The sequence below is a fragment of the Helicoverpa zea genome, chromosome 16, assembly GCF_022581195.2.
Source record: "Helicoverpa zea isolate HzStark_Cry1AcR chromosome 16, ilHelZeax1.1, whole genome shotgun sequence".
NCBI classification, from domain to species: domain Eukaryota; kingdom Metazoa; phylum Arthropoda; class Insecta; order Lepidoptera; family Noctuidae; genus Helicoverpa; species Helicoverpa zea.
This window is the reverse complement of record NC_061467.1, coordinates 6472855-6493505: the sequence shown is the minus strand read 5'-3', so window position 1 is coordinate 6493505 and position 20651 is coordinate 6472855. Positions and strand designations below refer to the sequence as shown.

Here is a 20651-nt window from a genome sequence, read left to right as displayed (position 1 = left end):
ATTACGATTTTGATGTTATTTAAAAATATAATTTCTTATCTGAACTGCACCAAATAAAAAAACGCTTCTGTCAAATTTTAATTCACTTAGGTTAGGTATAATATCCCTCGATTTCCGTATTGTATTCAATAAAAAAACTACTGAAAGAAAACACGAAAACTGCAATATCCGTAAACAATAATAGCTCGGCAAAGTTCACAAAATAGTCGCCTTTCAAAAATTCAACAGGTTTCACTATTGTGACCACATACTTCGCTAACGAATCTTATTATTGCGACCACAATCATGCGATATCCCAGATTTTCCAAATATTTAATAAAATATATTGTGGGTTTTTATTTATATGGAAGTTTATGTACAGGAAGATTTAGCTATAAAATTCGCAGAAAATAATCCCCATGCAATATTGTATCCAAAGAACGATTACAAAATAAAATTCATATAAAACGCAGAATCGATCGTCGTTCCCTTTCTTGTCGTAACAATAACACTTTAAAGGAAAATCTACTTCGTTCTCGAGTACATTTTACAGGAAACTTCCAATGGCGACTGACTTTGTCAGGTGAATAATAAATGTTCTGGAAGTCACCTGTGGGCTCTTATTTCTGTAGCCAGCTGAACATACTTTTCTGTGGCTGACAAAGGGTCGATTAAAATAGTATAGAGTAACAAAATAGTCAAAAAATGGAAAAATAAAGTAAATTGTTACTTGGTATAAAAATATATTTCACTTAAACACTGCACAACTTTGTGACTTGTTGATAAAACTACATTGAATGCTCACAGACATGGAGGCTAATCGTTTATTTTTGTCTAAAGCATTCTCGACGCGCTGTCGACTGGTAATGGACGTGGTAAGTTTAAAAACTAGCTGCTGCACTTCCAACTCAAAGTTGCTCTTCGTATCAAGTCTTAGCACAAGCAAAATTTTCACCATCGGCAACATTCGTGACACTCAACTTACGTTGCTTTCAAAGACGAAAATAGCGAGACAGGATTTATGTTATAACCTCAAACAATTTTATCGATTCTCTACAGAAGTAGGAAACGTTGTGGGAAGTAGACCGGGTCCCGACCAGCAATAAAACAGCACTAATTTAGTGTCGATCTTCACGTAACAATGTTACACACATGACTGGGGATACAAAAGCCAATGGTTGCTTTACGAGTATGTACTGACAATACCAATTTTAGAGCCTTGTCGAGTTGCAGTAGTTATCGGCATTGTTCGAATTTTATGATGCTACCGATGTTGGAAATGTGAGAACGTTGTCATATACATAGTTAGAGGAACTATCGATGGCTTTTATATTGTACGCGATAACGGAATTTATTCATGGAATCGATTGTAATAATGATTAAATGTTACCAGAATGAAAATTGAATTTATAAATCTGTTCGAATTAGATAGATAAATCATTTAGTTGTAGCATTATTAATTAAAACAATTATCAGTTTTAATTATGTAACAACGACAAATAGATTGAAACAGTGTTGTTGAGTTCTAATTTGTTAAAATCTATCGTGACATATCCATCATATCAGATGAGTGAAGTAAAAGAAAATAATGATAACACTCTAAGTATTTACTTACAAAAAGAACTGACATTGTAAAAGCAACTACTCAATAAAGGACGTATCGATTGTACGGAACAAAACCCGGCTTTTTAGGCAGCGGTTTGTGCAAAAATCCATCATAATACAAACCTGCTAATGGTCTAAATTCATTTGACGTTGGAAACATTTCCCCAAATGAAGAGCTGAAACTTCTCCATCGATCATCTTTAGTCGGCGGTAGAGGTGAATCATTTGTATAAGAATTTGTCGTAATTGATACCTGATCAATCTCCTTATTGTGGTACAAGGCGGGTGGATAGGGACCTTTCATTGTACTGCCGGTCTTATTAACTAATGAAGACAAAGTAGTATTCACAAAAGCCACCATTTCTGTTTTATTTTCTTTAGTAATATTAAAATTTGTAGTCACTGTGAAGTTTTTCCATTCTTCTTCTAATAAAGGTGGCAGCAAAAAATAATTTGAAGGTCCATCTGTTATTGTCAAAGTATTTACCGTTTTATCATCATAAACTGCTGTTGGATAGAGACCACTAGGTTCAGTAGTACTTAGTTCTGTGGCATTTTTGATGTCGTTATTCACTGTAGTAGTTGTATTAGGAGTCGTTGTTTCTTCAGTAGAACTTGCTACTGTAGTGTTCTCAACATTGTCATCTTTCGGTATAGTCTCGTTTTTGTGGTTTTCTTTAACATCAGTTTTATTAACACTGCCTCTATTTAAAGCTTGTCTAAAATTCACTTCAATATCGTTGTTTTCCTCGCTTGGTCTTGTATCATTAAACATTAATTTCACTGGTATAATTTTCATGTATATTGCACCCTTTTCAAAGAAATCTTCATCACTTATTAGTTTAACATTTGAACTATTTTCGTTATTAGCTTTGGGAACTATTATTACTGGAGTTAATAAGAACGATGGAATTTTAAGGCCTTTATAAGATCCTTGGAAATATGCAGTGAGCGCTTTATTAGAAGTTTGCTTACATTCACCTTAAAACAAAGATAATATTTAATTACGTGAAAAGAATTTAATTACTCTTAGACTGATAAAATATGAACTTACATAACACGATGTTACAAACTAAGCACAATGTAGCAAAAAGAGCACGGTTATGCATTTTGCGGATACTGGTAAACTAATGCGTAATGATTTGGAGAAGTAATGTCGCCCTCATGGATGGGTATAATGCAATATGTAGGTACAGTATACGTAAAAATTGAGAGGCTCGGATTTTTTTTTAGTTCGGTTTGCTAGGTAAAGTTCTTCCCTGTAGTCTTCCATCTGGGTCATAGATTCTCATAGTTTTAGTATGTGGCGTATTTTAAAGTAATTTTATTCCTTTGTCTCAAGCATTAGATAATCAGAAAGGCATTTACTAATAACATTGTTCAGAAAAAATAAAGCATTTTATCATAATTTCATTATAATGTGAGCCTATTTAATTCTCTTTCTTTATTCAGCAATCATAATAGCAAACGTTTATTTTACCTTTTTAAAACCGCATAAAAACTCCATCTTCATCTCAAAGTTGACGCTAGACATCCAATTTTCTTATTAAAATGTTTACGTTTCATCTGTTTTCATCAAATTTAATCTTATAACCCTCCTTCGCGTATACTAAGTGAAGTGAAATCGAAAATAAACATAAGCCACGGGTGCATAGAATGCGGGCTCGTCAAACCAGCATTCTGCTCCGCTATCATTCTTTTACATTGTTTATCATTCAATGTGTTTACGATGGCATGTATTGTACAATTTCTCCTACGTTACGAGCATTGCTATAATAATAGTATTGAGTGGAAAACGATCTGAAGAGTTTGATGATATTATGTCGTTTATTTTCTGGATATTAAGAAAATATTGGTGATGTATCTTACTTATATGATTTTCTAAAGTTCAGTTTGAGTTAAAATATGATGAGTTGCAATTCGCTGACAGAGAGAATAGACTGACCTTAGTCCTCATTATTAACCAAAGAAAGAAAAAATGGACCATCAAATCGTTTCCATATCTACAGTGAATTTTACAAATCTCCAGAGGTCTTATCTATAAGTAAACCAAGATCTTTCACCAAGGTATGAATGACCTTTTTTTTTTTTTTTTTTAGCGACGTAAAATCATCAAATGACCCCTCCCGCTGTGGGTTAGCAGCGGTGAGGGAGTGTCAGACTTTTACTGACTAAAATCGTCGTGTTCCGTCATAGGCCTTTTATGTACCAGGGCCGCGGTATCTCTTTCGAACAACCCGCAGCCCCGGCAGGCCTTGGCCCTGCTGGGCCCCGCTGAGGTATGAATGACCTGACTTAAGCGTTAAAGCTACCATTAATAAGTACTAAATGCTTGAGTTCGACGCCATATGCAAAACTTATACGCTTCGTCAGCTGAACACATTGACCGTGCTAGAGCCAAAAGCAACTGCATTCAGAATTCAGGGTCTTCTTGGTCAGTTTTAGTGATTTATACCTATTAGAACTTCTTATAATCTGATGTAGGGTTCTTGTGAAATAATATGAAGTACCTACTTAGGTTAATAAATAAATAAGCACTTATTTCTAGGATATACATAATATACTGCCATAAAAATATCTTCGGAATACACCAGCTAGTTCAAAATATCAAAAGATACAATAACATGATACAGAGAAATATGATACCTACTCATCTTATCATCGTTTGGAAAGATTAGATATTGTGCCTAGACATATAGGTACTGTCTGAACCATCTATCGACAATCTACGAAATAGTTACTTGATGCAGAATTTAACACCAATACCGCCAACACTGAAACACAAACATAAGATTTTAGCCAAACAAAAGCGTAATCACAAACAGACATCGATGACAGGTAAAAAGCAGCTGTTATTACGAGTTTTCTTCAAACGAAAGCCTTCTTTTATTTCGTGGAGTATTCGCTAAAAATAAAAACAGCCTTTGAAAAAAATAATATCAAGTCCAAAAGGGAAATGGAGGTAAAGATGACAGTTATAAAACAAAGCAATGTTTGTTGTGATTCCGCACACGCGTGATATTTTAATTTATTTATGACTAGCTTCCGCCTGCGGCTTCGCCCGCGTAGAGTTCGGTTATATCGCGTTTAAAAGAGAATTGTTCAAAAGTCCGGGATAAAAACTATCCTACGTTCTTTCTCAAGGACAATAACTCTATCTCTGTACCAAATTTTATTAAAATCAGTTTAGTGGTTTAGACGTGAATGCGTGACAGACAGACAGACAGACAGTTACTTTCGCATTAATAATATTAGTAGGGTTTATGTATGGGGAATCTTTTCTTCAAGTGGATTAGATAAGTCGAAAGAAAATTGTATTTATTTTTCTATCTATCGCTGAAGGTAATGCTCCAATCAAAGTAGCTATGTTACGTTGCAGATTTTCGGAGTTACAGGTCACGTGCGAAAGGATTACATGGCTAGTATGCGAAACCTATATTTTTATAAGATAATATATTAAATGCATATGTTTTATTCCTGAGTCAACATCTTTAAGTTATCTGAGTTGTAATCCGCAGATTAAGGGAGTGGCGAATCTTGCATTTGTGTTGAAATTACCAAAACAAAAGCCGTAGGAGCTAAAAAAATATAATCCATTATAACCGACACATATATACATCACATTACATATGCCAACGCAACGTATAAAACGATGACACAACGCACAATCGGATGAAATTATGCAGAAGAGTGTCAAGCCACAGTAAAAAAAATACTTAGTAAATACTGATATTTTGATTGAAACTATTTCTTCATCAATCCATCTATCATCAACATTGAGTGAATAGATTTGATGTGCGATTATTTTTTTAAATTGAAGATGATAATCATGTGATCTTATCATCGTCACCATAAGTTATTACATAGTTTAACACTGAATTCTGTCTTACAAAATCTTTTGTTTAAACTCCTATATAAACTGTAGTGAGGTCCAAATACGGCAGAAAGATACCGCATCTTCTTTTTTGCAACAAAAAAATACCTTGGTTCTCTTCTTCATAACCAAAGTAAAATTAAACAGACTTGATATCCGAAAGAGAATGACAGAATACAACGTACGAGTAATATGCGCTTATATTACGGATAGGGTTCCGTGATATATGTCGACAGAACGTCGCTTGAGGCTCACGTCATCTGTCGTACCCGTGACGTCAGCGTTACGTCATATTTGCTAGATTATTAAGCTTTATTTATAATATCGTATCGCTTCATGCATTCCATTATTGCGGGTTTCCTTGCGTCCTATCCTAAGGTATGTGCCAATTTACGGGTCTTTTGTTTTTTTTTTTCAACTTAAAAATTAAAGCAATATTTTTTACAGGATAATCTCAAAATCATTCTTGTTTGATTGTTTTTTCTTTTCACAGAGAAGGCTTCGATATTGCTGAACGATATTAGAATAAATCTTTTGTGTACCATATTATCCCGACATATATCATGACATATTATCATGACATCGGCTATATCTCTTCTTGATAAGGGAGAAGTTTCCCTTATAATCAAGTGAAACTGCGAAAACAGATATATAACAATCACACAAAAACCACCAAACGATATGATTCAAAACAAAGACACAGCAACTCAGCTTATTTATTCCAAACCTGACACACAGTTACCCATTTAGATTCGGCTGTCCAATTCGAGCCAAATATTCAAACTTGATGTGTCGCTTCAACTATCACCAAGATGAGAACTACTCTATTTTGGGAACAAAGGTAGTAACTGTCTTATACTTACGTTTCTCGAAACATTCTCGTTCAAGTCGAGAAATTGTCGCTAGAAATTGAGGCTGAAGAAACCGAGTCCTTCTTGCATCATTTCAAAAAGCCCACTTCTAAAACGTGTAGGTTGGATGAGTGGGTACCAGATTGGCGTATATAATTTTGTGTTCTAAAACAAACAGCTGAAAGCGTAATTTAACATTTACCTATGAACATGTAAAGTCATCTTCAATGATGTAATTTCTCGTAACATTTGTTATGTTGCAGCACTGTAGGTATACCAAAATTTCAGACAGCAAAAACAGTTTCCCCAAATAATCTGATTAAATTACGCCCTCCACTTGTGAACCTACAAGAAAACACCATAATTCCGTAATGATATAATAATATTCAAATCTCAAGTAATTATTTTACAATAACCCTCAGCGTTGAACCGTAGGCATAGGGGCATTAAGACGCTTACTTACGAGTATATTAATAATATTACTATCGCGTTTCCAATCACGGTAGGGTGCCGGTATACCGAGGAACACGCTAAATTTCAAGTTACCGAGTTAGACAGAGTTCTATAGTTCTATTATATATTACGATACATACTCTTGTAGTGGAATGTAGCAGGTTTAGTAAATTATATTTGAGTTTCTCTACGTCTACTTGAGAAATAACCGGGTATTGGAGCTTCTCGAACTGTAAATTGAGAAATTAAATCTTCTAGTGGTAATTTCATAACTGGTTCTACTCGGCTGTGTCGTCAATTCCGTAAAGTATTTTCCAGTAATCATCATACAAACAAAAATGCTGTGAAAATTGCAGTAACCGATCTACCGTACTGGGCATTGGAGCATGCCCACAGACCTGATTTACTTTTGACGTCACAGTTATTTCTTCATTATAATTATACACTTTCCTATGAACTCCCTTTGTATATGCTCTGTTATATCGGGTGTGTCGTTCACAATCACATTAAATTAAATGCGTTAATGTACTGGTTAAAATATGACGATTAACAAAAAGAAAATGAAAAATACGTAAAAATATAAAAATGAATTTTTCAAACAAAGTAAATACAATAAAAATGTGCGAAAATTAGAACACCATATAAAAGTCAGTCACTACAAACAACTGAAATTCTCCCTTGAAAACTGACAGCTGTCAACTGATCAAAACATTCGATACTCCTAACTTTATCTCTGCTTTAAACATGATGTTGTAAATTATAAAAACGAAAAATGACTCCTGTGGTTAAACCACGGAATGGATTAGGTTATTTTTTTTACAATTCGCCATAGAATATCATAAAGTATATGCGATAGGATTTAATGTGATTGTGAACGACACACCCGTTATACTACCCTATGTACTCCCTTATGAACTTCCTTCTCTACCTCCTTATCTACTCTCTCAATCAATTCAGGCAAAAATATTCTGGACATAGTTTTTTCTATCAAAAATATCTTAAGCTCCTTACAAATTACTACAGCCTAATCCCGGCATCGGGTAGCTAAACTATGTTTATAGTATTATTATATTACGGACAGTACCGGGTATCTACGGTCGTCCTTCGGGAGCATTTCGATATACGCAGTAACAGTCCGTACCATAACTTGCGGTCCCAGGGCTACGTTTGGTGGTCTATTACAATTATGTTGCTACGATTACTTATTGGCCCAATTTTGGTCGAGGTTGCTGCTTTCGTTTTGTCTTTTGCTTCGTTGGAAAAGTTCCCTCGTTTGTTTTAATTTTGATTGGAAAAAGAATAAGTGATATTGAAATGGAACGAAGTGAATCAAATTAAGTAGGCATTGTTCTGCCATAGTAGTCGTGGCCGTAGTAGTAAAGTCGTGGTGGCCTAGTGAGCAAAGAACCAACCTCTCGAGTATGAGGGCGCGGGTTCGATTCCAGGTCAGGCAAGTACCAATGCAACTTTTCTAAGTTTGTATGTACTTTCTAAGTATATCTTAGACACCAATGACTGTGTTTTGGATGGCACGTTAAACTGTAGGTCCCGGCTGTCATTGAACATCCTTGGCAGTCGTTACGGGTAGTCAGAAGCCAGTAAGTCTGACACCAGTCTAACCAAGGGGTATCGGGTTGCCCGGGTAACTGGGTTGAGGAGGTCAGATAGGCAGTCGCTTCTTGTAAAGCACTGGTACTCAGCTGAATCCGGTTAGACTGGAAGCTGACCCCAACATAGTTTAGGAAAAAGGCTCGGAGGATGATGTTCTGCCATAGTACCTACTGACATTTTATGATTTGAAATGGATGAAAACTGATGTGGTGAAAAGTTTTTCCTGTATAGGAACAACGAAAGGTATTCCCACTGTTCTTTTTTTTTAATGAGGTACAATGTTTTAATATACAGTACGTATAAACTATATTTTTATTATTCCACGAAAATTGAGTCGGCTCACGCAAAAAGACGCCATGCTTGAGTCTGAGCGTGTTTGTCTTCAATTCCGGAATGGTAAAATTTTTATTTCTAAATTGTGTCGATCGTGTTTAGTTTGGCTCAACGTCGGAGCGTGAAAACGGAGAATCCCAATCTCTCTTTCACATTACTCCACCTTTTGTACACTGCGAATTTACATAAAGAGCCTCACTCGGTCCTTGGGGTACCTTTCCGGGTTTTCCATTTTGTGCTTGAATGCGACGTAGCGGCCGGGTCCTAACTGTAGCTTGAATCTGGCAAAGCGGCCGCCTCGTTTTATTTCGATCGAACCACAAAAAGGGTTACGTTTTTTGACGGCTGACTGTACATTTTTCGGTAATTGGAAACTATTCTGTTTATGAAGGTATTTTCAAGACCTCGATAATGTAACTTTAGGGTATTTGAACCCTTATCGTAATCTTCGTATATTGAAAACCCTTTATCTGTAGTTTATATTTTTTTGATTTTTCTGAAGAGTGTACCAGATTTTCAATATAAGAAACAGAGCGCGTTTGCTGCCATCAGTCCGGTCGGTACAAATCATTTCTAAAAAAGAAGAGTTCAATCAACTTTCTTTCTTGCTGCTATTGTCATTCACTACAATATAATTGAGTAAAAGCCTTTTAGAACTACAAAAGAAATATTGCCAAGGAAAGGCTGACGCAATCACCGTTCGCCGTGACACTATCGCGCAACTGAGATATAAAGAAAGAGTGTCGAAAAGTTCAAGAACACGTTGTATTACCCAGCTGAACTATTCTCACCTCCTCGCCTCGCCCGTTCGTCTCATAAAGTAAGAAAATCGTCCGCCGCGGACGATCAGTGAAAGTAATCTTCGCAAACATTCTACCTCCGGGCGGAAAACAATTTTCACTGATGTATTTTTTTGAGAGGCTCGTGTGCCAGCATTATTCTCGAGTAATATAGGATTGGAGTTTTTTTCTCGACCGTAATTCAAAGGAAGTTTTACAGAGACTTTTTACAACGCTAAAAATAATTCGGACAGTGTACACGGCGCGGCGCTCAGTGCGCACCGCAGATTCAGAGCCACGATTCCTCATGAGATAATCTTGTAACCACATTTCTCTTTCAACCACTATTTAGTTAATCCCAATTTCAAACTAAAATTTTCAAGTATTTGCTGTTATGTGATTTCTCAGCTTAAACTTTGCAAATAAGACTGGCAATGTTTAGCTAGAGAATTAAGAGCTTACAAATAAGATTTTTGGTTGAAGCTTGATTTATTGAATGCATTGTGTGCCTGCATTAGGTTAACAAACCTGTCAGTTTTGTTAACATAGTAGTCCATATGTATTATCAATATTTAAGCCACTTACAAAATAATTTATTTACGCAATATTTTTTCATAACATAAAGATAATGATAATATTTTTCACAATTTCACTTCATAAATAAATAGAATAAATTGTCCCTACGGGAGCGCTGTGAGCGTAGGTACTTATTTATAGGATAGGAGCACAGGTGGGTTTTGGGTCTTAGCAAACGTGTTTTACGCTGCCCTCGGGCGCCCTGGCGTGACGCATTGGCGGCCCGAGACCATTAGATACACCAGCATACATAACTTGCTCCCGTAATTATAGCTGGTGTGAAACATAAGTTGAAAGTTGGCCAGTCTGTTGTGGTTTAGGCCTCTAGTTTTGGGGACATTATTTTCGGCTGGTAGTATTCAGTATGTCCAGTAAATGCAACTTTTGTAAACTCTTTATGAAACATCTAAGTAGAAGTCAATAAAAAATTATTTTTCTATGTCTTCATAAGCTTACAAGTTAAATTATTTCACATAAAAGAAAATCTAATGAATTCCGTCCCGAGACAATCTTCTATGGTATGATAGAAAGTCATCTCGATTACTTAATTAATTTATTTATATGTCATTTTATAACCATTCACTAAACTACCATTTCATATTAAATGTTTCTACAACAATTTATTGTAACCAAAACAAAAACCAATCAAAAATTCCGTCATCAAATAAAGGGCTTCAAAGAAAGTAGCGCCACAAGAAAATGATTTCAATTTCCGATGTTTCATTCACTAAAAACCGTTGCAATATTTTTGAGTCAACACCTGAACGCTGAGCAAACACAAGCTAAAAGCAAAACGAACAACAATGGCCCACAACGCTGGCTTCATTTTTACCGTGAAAGAAAAAATATGATGAGCAAACCGAAGTGCGGATGTCCAACGAAGTGTTGCCAACGAATTCAGATGGAGATAATTTGTTGTTGTGTTGTTTATTGACTTTTAATTGTTAATGGGGTGTCTTTGTGTGAGTTAAAACAGACATGAAATTCGTAGTGTAAAGAAGAATGGAATCTCACTTTCACGAAACGCTTTGGTGACTCTCTTTTTTTGTACCATAAGGTAAATAAACTTTCTGCTCCAATTAAAACTAAATCTAAACTTCAATAGATAAATCATTTATAGCTCCATGAAGAAATTCATTGGTTAGCTACAAAACAAGCACAGTTCTTAAATACTTCAAATAAATTCAGCCAGTATTCGAAACAAACTGTATCTAAAATTGAATTGATTCCTTTTGAGATGGATCTACTTAGTTAATCAAGTTAAAAACGTGGAAAAATCTCCGTCATTTTATGTCGAGAATTCTTTGTACCTCAACTGAAGAAGGTCGGGTAAGGTAAATATTTACTTTATAATCGTATACGGCGTGTTCCATTTGATGTAAATGATTTAATTTACCTTAGTAACGAATTCTCGTTCCATTCCGTTTACAATTTATTATTCCTAAAATATGAAAATGTTTATACTGCTTGATATTGCGGCGTTTATAATATTAGCAATTGTAATGAAATATTGGTTATTAGATTTGTAATATTCTTATTTTGATTAAGCTGATACTCGGATAAAGTATCGATCTATCGACTACCACAGTTATTGCCAATGACCAAAGCAGGGCTTATTAAAACACAGTACTTTTAATTAAACAGTTCTTTGAAATTCCAAAAGTTTTAAACGATCGCATTTATCGCAGTGAAAAACAAAATTCTAATTACAAATTTTTGCATCAATCAAACTACAGACCGATTAACCTTCCATTCCACGCATATCTTTGAACATGATAATTATTTTATAAAAAAAAAAACATTCGAATTTTAAACGTTCATATTTCATTTTGATACGGCTTTTCACTTTATTAATTTTAGTTGAACAACAGCATTCTTTAGTAGGTCATAGTCGGGGCTCGAAATGAATCCGGATCATTGATTTCCCAGGCGCCTGGTAAAACCAAACGTGCCTTTATTTAAATACAGAAGTCAGCCTTTGTGACAGTGTTGTAGGCGTTCAAATAAAATTCCAGTAATTTTTTTCCAGTTCAATATTTGTAGGGTTATCGCTTTTAAAAAAATGACTTGAATAAATGTTTACCTTTGCTACTTATATGATTAAGAATTCGGGTTACTTTTTTTAATAGAAACCTTTCATGACAAACGTAATTTATAGTTATGGTAGAAAGAGATAATACTTGCCAATTCCAAGTATTAGGTAGTTATTTCCACATGTAAATGTATTGAATTATTATTTACTTCCAACACCTTTCCTAGAAACAAACGAATCTACTCTCCGAATGAGACCCTCAAAATCCCACGTCGAACCGATACTTATCATTCATAATTACGAGACTTGTATTAACAGCACACACTGGTGAATTATTTATAAGGACAGAAGTGTACCTACATACATCAATCAACAGCCAAGATGGTTCAGTGGCCAACATTCGGTATTTCATCAAAATATCATCCTAAACAAACGTATGGGCCTAAACAATATACCTACATTATTCACCAACTAAAGATGACGGAACCCGACAATCAAGCGTTTGACTCCAATATTCAAATAATTTCGTTACTAAGACCCCAAGTTATAGCTTCTGAACCTATAATTATTAAACCACTAGTTAGCGGTAGTTTAGTTTAAAGTTCTACGTTGATTGCTAGTGTTGTTCGAAAGTAAGCAAGGACAAATAGTGTTCAGGAAGTGGTGTTTAAGTTACTAAGATTTGTATGTTTACTGTGGCGTTTGAATAAAAATAATTTATTAGATAATGATGTATTGGAAATATGGGTTGTGTCGAGTTAGTCTTTCTTATTTATTTTAATTCATAGAAGATGTTGACAGCAATGATAGAAAATAAAAATACAAATAAAGAATTACTGCATTCATTTGTTTTGAAGTGTAAATATAGGCTGAATCCAATGCTTGGTAAAAATAACTACCTACTACAATTGCTGCCGGTATATCATTAAAAAAAATGGATTGAAATAAGTGTAATCACCTTTTTGTAGATAAAATTAATCCAAACTATTGCCCATAAAATTAAAGACTTTTCACCAATTCTGACTAATTTTGATTTCTTAGCTCCAAATTCAAACTGCTGTCATAACCTTGTCAATGTTTGAACATTGTAAGTTTTCCCGTCGCCTATAAATTGATATCAAACGGTAATCGCCTTAGTAGACCACCCACTTACAAGTTTATATTGAATTAATTTACTTAGGTGGAAATTTCTCGTTCCAATTCAACCTTGATAGAAATTCGTTAGTATTAATTGAAATCAATATTTGCTTTAGATTTTCGAGCCTATTAAAATACTAGATTGATCCAAAATATTGATACAAATGTAGGTACTTAATGACTTGTTCAAATTAATCATTTGAAATAATAATTGATTAAGATAACTATACAAACATTGTCAAAGTAATTATGTCATCATTTAATGCGTAAAATAATTTTGGCATTAATTTTTTAAAAGAAACTCAGAATTTGCTCAAACGAGCAACACATAGAAAAACATTTAATAAAAATATATTTTTCTATAGACTTCTTTTACGAACCATATTTCCAAAGACCCACTCTTCTCTCAACTAAAATAAACCATATAATTTTACAATATCACATTGCATTATCTCCAACTTCAGTTTGAAAGAAAAAGAATCTTGGAATAAAGGTATTTAGTAATGTTTACGTTCGATAAAAAGTTTTACATCCATCTAAGGCAAGGTACTTACCGTTATTTATGTTTCTTTCCTAACTTTAATCCTTTTCTTTTTCATTGATAAGAGAGGCTTCGGCGAGTTACAAAGTCTTCTCGAACGTACCTAACTTGGAGAGTAAGCTTCTTTTATGTTCAGAGAAGTACCTATTAGTGATATAAAGAAATATACGGGGAAGTTTCATGGAATTTTCTTCATTTCAAATAATAGTTTCAGAGTGTTGCTATTGTTTTGTTTTATTTTAATAATGTCTCATTTCTATTGCGATAAATTATTATAAAAAGAAGACAAGTTAAGATAACATTTTTTATGCAATAATAGTCTGTTTCCAAGGATACTTTGAGCATGAAACACTCTATAACAAAAATATATTTTACATGTTTCACTATTGGACTAAATGAGAATGCTGCAGGTTTTTTACGTCGTAGGAAACTACTCAAACAAGAATCTCTCCGAATCATAAAAAAAGTAATGAACTTTGCCTCAACTGAAATCTTTCTTTACCCTATGTAGTACAAATCGCACGCTTATTATTAAAGTGACCGAATTGAAAAAACTAGTTTTTTGGCAAATCGCAAAAAACGTTTTGCAATTAGGACTTTGGCTGTTTATTTAGACATAAATGTTACAAGATGTTACTCGCATAGTTATTTTTATTTTTTAATGATAGAATATGAACCACATAGTTGGTTGAAACTTAAATTTCAATTGAATACTATTTATTTTGTTTATTGTAGGCTGTCAAAATTACTTTTGTAGTTTTAGGTCTATATAATACTAAGTAACAGTTAGTCTGCCAAAAAGATAAAGACCTAATTAATTTTGAGTTGATTTATTATTAAATTCAAATACTACTTGGTTGTATATGTAAGGTTTAAGTCATAATAATACTAAACGAAAATACATAAAAATGAAAATACATTTTTGTAGTTACGGTTTTTAATTAAAAAAAAGAGATCAACATTAAGGAACTAAAATTATAAAAAAACTGTTATTTTCATTTTAACACTTATTAATAGAAGATGTTAGATGTTTTTATACCGAACTTATTAATATAATTAAAAGAGATCTTAACTTCTAAGCAATAAATCAATCAGTCTCATGGTATTCTAAGTAGGTTTACATCAGTTCACAAAAATCACTCTTCTATCCTAACTATCGCTTTTTAAATTACAAGTCTTTATTTAAATGATTACGAGAAATATAATAAAAAAAATAGTATACATTTTCATATACCTTCAAAATTAACAAAAAGCAAATATAGTTTTTTTATACAAAGTAGTATATAGTATTGTAAAAAACTATGATAACTATTATAAACTATAATTATAACATCGTAGCAAAATTAAAAGAGATCTTAGCGAATCTAATCAGCGTTATGGTATTCTTAGTAGGTCCGCAGTCTAGGTATAAATCAGTTAACAAAACATAAATTATTTAAAAATATAAGATGAAAACGGAGGAGTCATCTTTACCTTTACTGATTAAAGAATGGAATTATAAAAGTCAGAATAAAAGTTAGGGATCAAATTCTTAGACAATAATTCGCGTAAATCTTTTTTTTTATTTTCACTTAGCTCTTGTTTTCCAGTGTACGCTTTGACTAGCGTTAACTCGTTTAAAGGCAACATTTTGGTTCGCCTGTTTCTTACACATACTTCCAAAAAATCCTGTTTATAAGATTTTTTTATAAAAAATGAAAAGGGGTTTTTCTTTGTCACCTTAATCATTTTTACGTCATTCCATACAATATTATCTCCATTCTTTGTTTTATTAAAATTGTATCCCCAAGCTTCTTGTAACTTTTTCAAGTCATAAAAGTCATGAAATGTACGCTCATTTACTATAAATTTGTTTCCTGATTTTCGTGCATTTTTAATTATTGATACATATTGGTGTGGTGAATATATAGGTCCAGATCTTAAATTCTTTTTTACCTCTTTTTCTATAAGGCTATGTATGTTATCGGCTTCATTCTGCGTATGCCCTTTGATTAAGTATTTATGTGTGATGGAATTAATATTAAGATGTGTAACTGCGTAAAGATAAAGTGTAACGATATATTTATTTTTATTTTGTCCTCCGCAATTGTCCGAATACAGTATAAGATTGATGCCTTCCTCATTAGTAGCCCTGGATTCGATACAAAGTTGTTCGAAATAATGGAGTAGACAAGAGCCTATTTCATTGGCACCTCTTTTTGCATCAGTTTCATTCCAAAAATAACAATGCACGTTACTGTACGATTCCTGTACTTTGCCTTCTACTTTTTTGTTTAAGGAGGCAACAGTGAAATTATAGCTATTGAGCTTACTTTTGTAATAGAAAGCTGAAGTGTCCCCTTTAGGTGATTGAAGAACAGCTTGGAGGTCGAACAAAATTACTTTATTACTGTCATCAATTTTAAGTCGGTCATTATATTTTTCCTGTCGGCTGAGGGTTTTTTCTTCTAAATGGGAATCATATTTTTCTTGAATAATAAGTTTTTGTTCAGGCGATGAATTCTGGTATTGCAAACATGTGTCGCATTGATCCTTTCTTGGGCGAAAAAATGATATATTGAATTGTGTATTAAAAACCTTATAAAATGTGCAATACTTTCCTGCTGGCTTATTTTTTTGTTTTTGGACTTCTTCAAAGTCTTTAAAGAGATCTACTATCGTTTTTCCACCGTCTATGTATTCACGGGTCGATGATTGTCGTGTGTAATGAGAATCAGTTCTTGGAATAGAATTGATAAATTCTTTGATGTCAGAAATTAATACTTCATCTGATTTATGATTACCGGTTATTCCTCTACAATCCGTCTTCAAAATTCCATGTTTATCAGTCTTATGTTTAACAGTACGAATCATACGATCGGATATGTTCAAAGTATTAGTAAAAAAGGTTTTACAAACTCTGATCGAATTACCAGCAACAACAAAATGGAAAGCTTTGTTACAATGCCGTGGGGTCAATGCATTGGTATATTTATATCTGGGTGTGATATCAGATAAACACGACAAAATGAAAGATCGCTGATTATGAATATCTCCAAGTTCCCAGTATGCGTCGAAAATACTTTGCCTTTGAACAGAATCAATCTTGCTAGAACATTGCAGCCTGCACTGGTCATTACATGGTGGTTTAAGTTCACGAGCTTTAGTTATAATATTTTTACTATTAATATATGACTTACCACAATTTCTCAATTTTTTTGCTCTAGTTTGCTTCCAGTTTTCCGGTTGTCTAGTGCGTTTTTTACCTTTTGGCTTAGTAGAAACTGTAGGTGTTCCGGAAGTTGTGTCTTCTGTTAAATTATCTTGATTCTCCATTGTTCCTCCGTCTAACTCTCTTGTTGGCTCAGGTGTTCTATTTTCTGTGTTATTGGCATTTAACTGTTCTTCCAAAGTCTCTTCGTTAGAGCTATCAGATGATGAACTTGAGTCTGAAGTTGAAGAAGAACTACTACTCGAACTTGAACTACGGGTACGGGGAAATAGCAAATGACTACCCTGTTGGCCCTTTTGTACGGTTTCGAAAGTAGGATCGCCATCACTTAAATCTGCGTCGCTTTCTCCAGAATTAACAGGTGACACACGATAATCTATAACTGCCTTGTTACGGCCTTCAGTATGTTTGAAATACTCAGAGGCATTCAAATGTCGTTGATTTTCGGGTTTATTATAAACATCACATAACATCTGCAAGTAAACATAAAAGGTGAATAAACAAATTTAACTAAACATACCTACATAAAGTATCAATAAATAAGTAAGTGCTAAGTAGTAATTTTACATACCTGGACATCACCACTTTGAGTTGAAACAATATCAGTATCATTTTCGGGCTCTTTAGATGCGTCACATATCATCGTCTGTTAACAATTAAAGGTGAGTAAGTCAGTAAATTGCAGCTAGCCATAAATAAAATACCTTGACAATACAATTATTTTTACAAACCTGGACATCAGCACTTTGAGTTGGAATAATATTCGTAACATTTTCGGGCTCTTTAGTTGCATCACAACAAATCGTCTGTTAACAATAAAAGAAGTATTAGTCAGTAAATTGCAGGTAGACGTAAATAAAGAAAGACACCATAAAGACAATTCAACGATTTTTACACACCTGAACATCAACATTTTGAGTTGGAATAATGTTATCTTCAATTTGAATTAAATCTAGAATTTTTCTTGATCGCGAAGTAGACGACGTCATCCTAATAAAAAAATACTTAATTATAATTATAGGTCAACAAGTGAAACTTCTTTTTTTGTTCCATATTTCGTTTTAAAGTGACTCAATCCTGAACTTAAATCACCTAGCACATTCATAGCAAAATTCCGTTTTTTTTTTAGTATAGTACAGACCAAATACTGAATGTTACTAAAAATACATTATCATTATTTGTAATAAACAGACTTAACAATGAATTCTACAGAGTGTACGAATAAATTTACTAAGTTTTTTATTCAAAAAGAGACCTAATCATTAATGTGCTGTAGAATCATCTAGAAGTTTTAGTTTTAAACAGTCCTAAAACGTAATATATCGTACAATAAATTAACAAATTTAATATAAAATAGACTCATTACGTATTGGGTCAAAATACAACAAAAATAATCAGTAAAACTTACCTTCGATTTCACTGTTACACAATCCTAAATATTAATAGGTCACTTTTATGACAAACGACCAGATGTTCGTTTTGAGCCGGTTAAACGATTACTGAATGTGTCAGTGTAATGTCAAAATGGCGTCTTCAAATTCATAAGTGTGAAAGAGACCGAAACATTGTAAGAGCAGTATAACTCTAACTTTTTAAGAGTTTCTTGGAGTTTGTCACAGATGGCGTTGTTTTAAAGATGACAGTGTATCTAACTCATGATTGATTGATTTTGAATTCGGTCACTTTAATACTAAGCAAGCGAAATGAGAAACTACTACTTATTTCACTATTTTGTTTAATAAAATTGTCTTATAATATCTTATTCATTCCTAACCATATTTTTTTGCATTAACTCAAATAAATGCCGGTATTTTACTTTAACAAATAAACAGTGATTTTTGACACAAGTACTTATATAAGAGCTAATGTAATATGTGTGTTTTATCAAAAAGTATCTACTCTCGGGTGAATTTAAAATGGTAATTATGACTTTTGAAACCAAAACCATTTTTCATAAAATAAAAACAAATTACCCTTATCGTCTCTATCATAATTTAACAGACCCTGGACCCGAAATTTTTATATCGAATTTTCACGATACCCAAAAAAATAATTCTTTCTAAACCCGCAAAAGATGAACGTAAAGTCGCGCCCGTGAATTTAATTACACTTTGAAACGTAAAGGTTCGTTCAGTAATTGTAAAGGTGAATTTTATTCGACATAAAAGTCGAACGCGCAGTATATCAATAAAGAAGGACAAAACTAACAAACGTAATATCATTGCTCACTGTAAATAAAATAATAAACAATAATTTCTCGATCTTTCGATCCACAAAAGCAATAAAGGATCAAAGAGTATCGATAGCCATTTCACAAAGAAGTTCTAATATCGGGTCTCGTCCGCTAAAGACTAAGAATCTATCTATGTTAGCATCATAAAAATCCCTATTGCAACGGCTTTACTTACAAAATACTTTGAGAAGCACTCCAAGTTCTTACCAAGAAGGTGCTCGCAACTTGGTAGTATGTTTAACAGAAGCGTTTTTATACGTTGTCTGTTTTTTATTATTTATGGCTCGGGAGTTTAAGTAACAAGTTCTAAGTTTTCTACAGAGATGGAATGTTTGTTCAAAATGCTGAATTCTTATAGTAAGTAGTAGCATTCACATATATAGTTGCAATTTATACATTAGTAATAATTGAGTTTGAATGTTCATAACAACCTGTAAAGGTCCTATTGTAAAAAAAGATATTGACCTTGTCTTCGAATTTGTTTATGTCACAGTAATAAAGATATTCGCAACTGCCTATCTGACATCCTTAACCTAGTTCCCCAGACAATTAAGACCTATTGACAGAAGGCAAGGCAGAAGCATATATGGAAGTCGGTTCCATATATGCTTCTGCCTAACTAATAACTGTCCGGTCCATCTTATGTCGTAGATTAAGTTTCTCTTACTCTCTCTTCTTCAAGCAAATAAAGAATATTAGATTCAATCTCAATTACTCACGTCAAAGTGCCCAAACGTCATCGTAATTCAATTAGGTGGAAATCAGCGCGAACATTAAGTAGATCACTTCTTATTCCCCTGAGCATTGAGCGTGAATCCGCTCGATACCAGAATATCTGACTGCGCAACGACCAGCTGTGTATTTGATATAAAAATAAATAATTTGGGATGTATGATTTTATTGCCGTTGGCTGTACAGTTTGTAAACATGCACATTGCCTGTGTAAGGGTATTGACCTTTTTACTATTTTATATGGACGTAACAATTACTGCACGATCTTTGAATGCTACATGTTTATCAATGGAATATCAAATCATGCATTACAATACGCACTTAATAATATCTAAGCACATTTACAGCCCCCATCTAAGATCGTACACACAAAGCCAAGACTTCAAAATATTGAAATTGCAACTGAAACAAAGCCGATTGGAAACAAAACAAAGGTGCAGGCAGCATTATGAATAACAATATCGCAAACATTTATAGCGTAACTATATCAACAACGTCAATATGACCCGAAGCCACTCAATATTCTGTTCTGAATATATTTTTGACGTGCATTGTACGCCCTCGTGCCAGCCGCTCCCGGGAGGGTTGAGTCTGACAGCCTCAACCAAGAGGTAATCCATTAAAGCCGCTGTAAGTCGCCCTACAATAACATAATGTGAACAGTGCCAGCCCTAACAGCTTTGCCTACAATTAATGTTACCTTA

At 33.6% G+C, this 20651-nt stretch overlaps 1 pseudogene; it reads right to left on the bottom strand.

Annotated features, from left to right (window-relative positions):
• Window positions 1-1624: 1624 nt before the first annotated feature.
• Window positions 1625-18681, bottom strand: LOC124637496 (annotated as a pseudogene).
• Between the last annotated feature and the right edge of the window lie 1970 nt (window positions 18682-20651).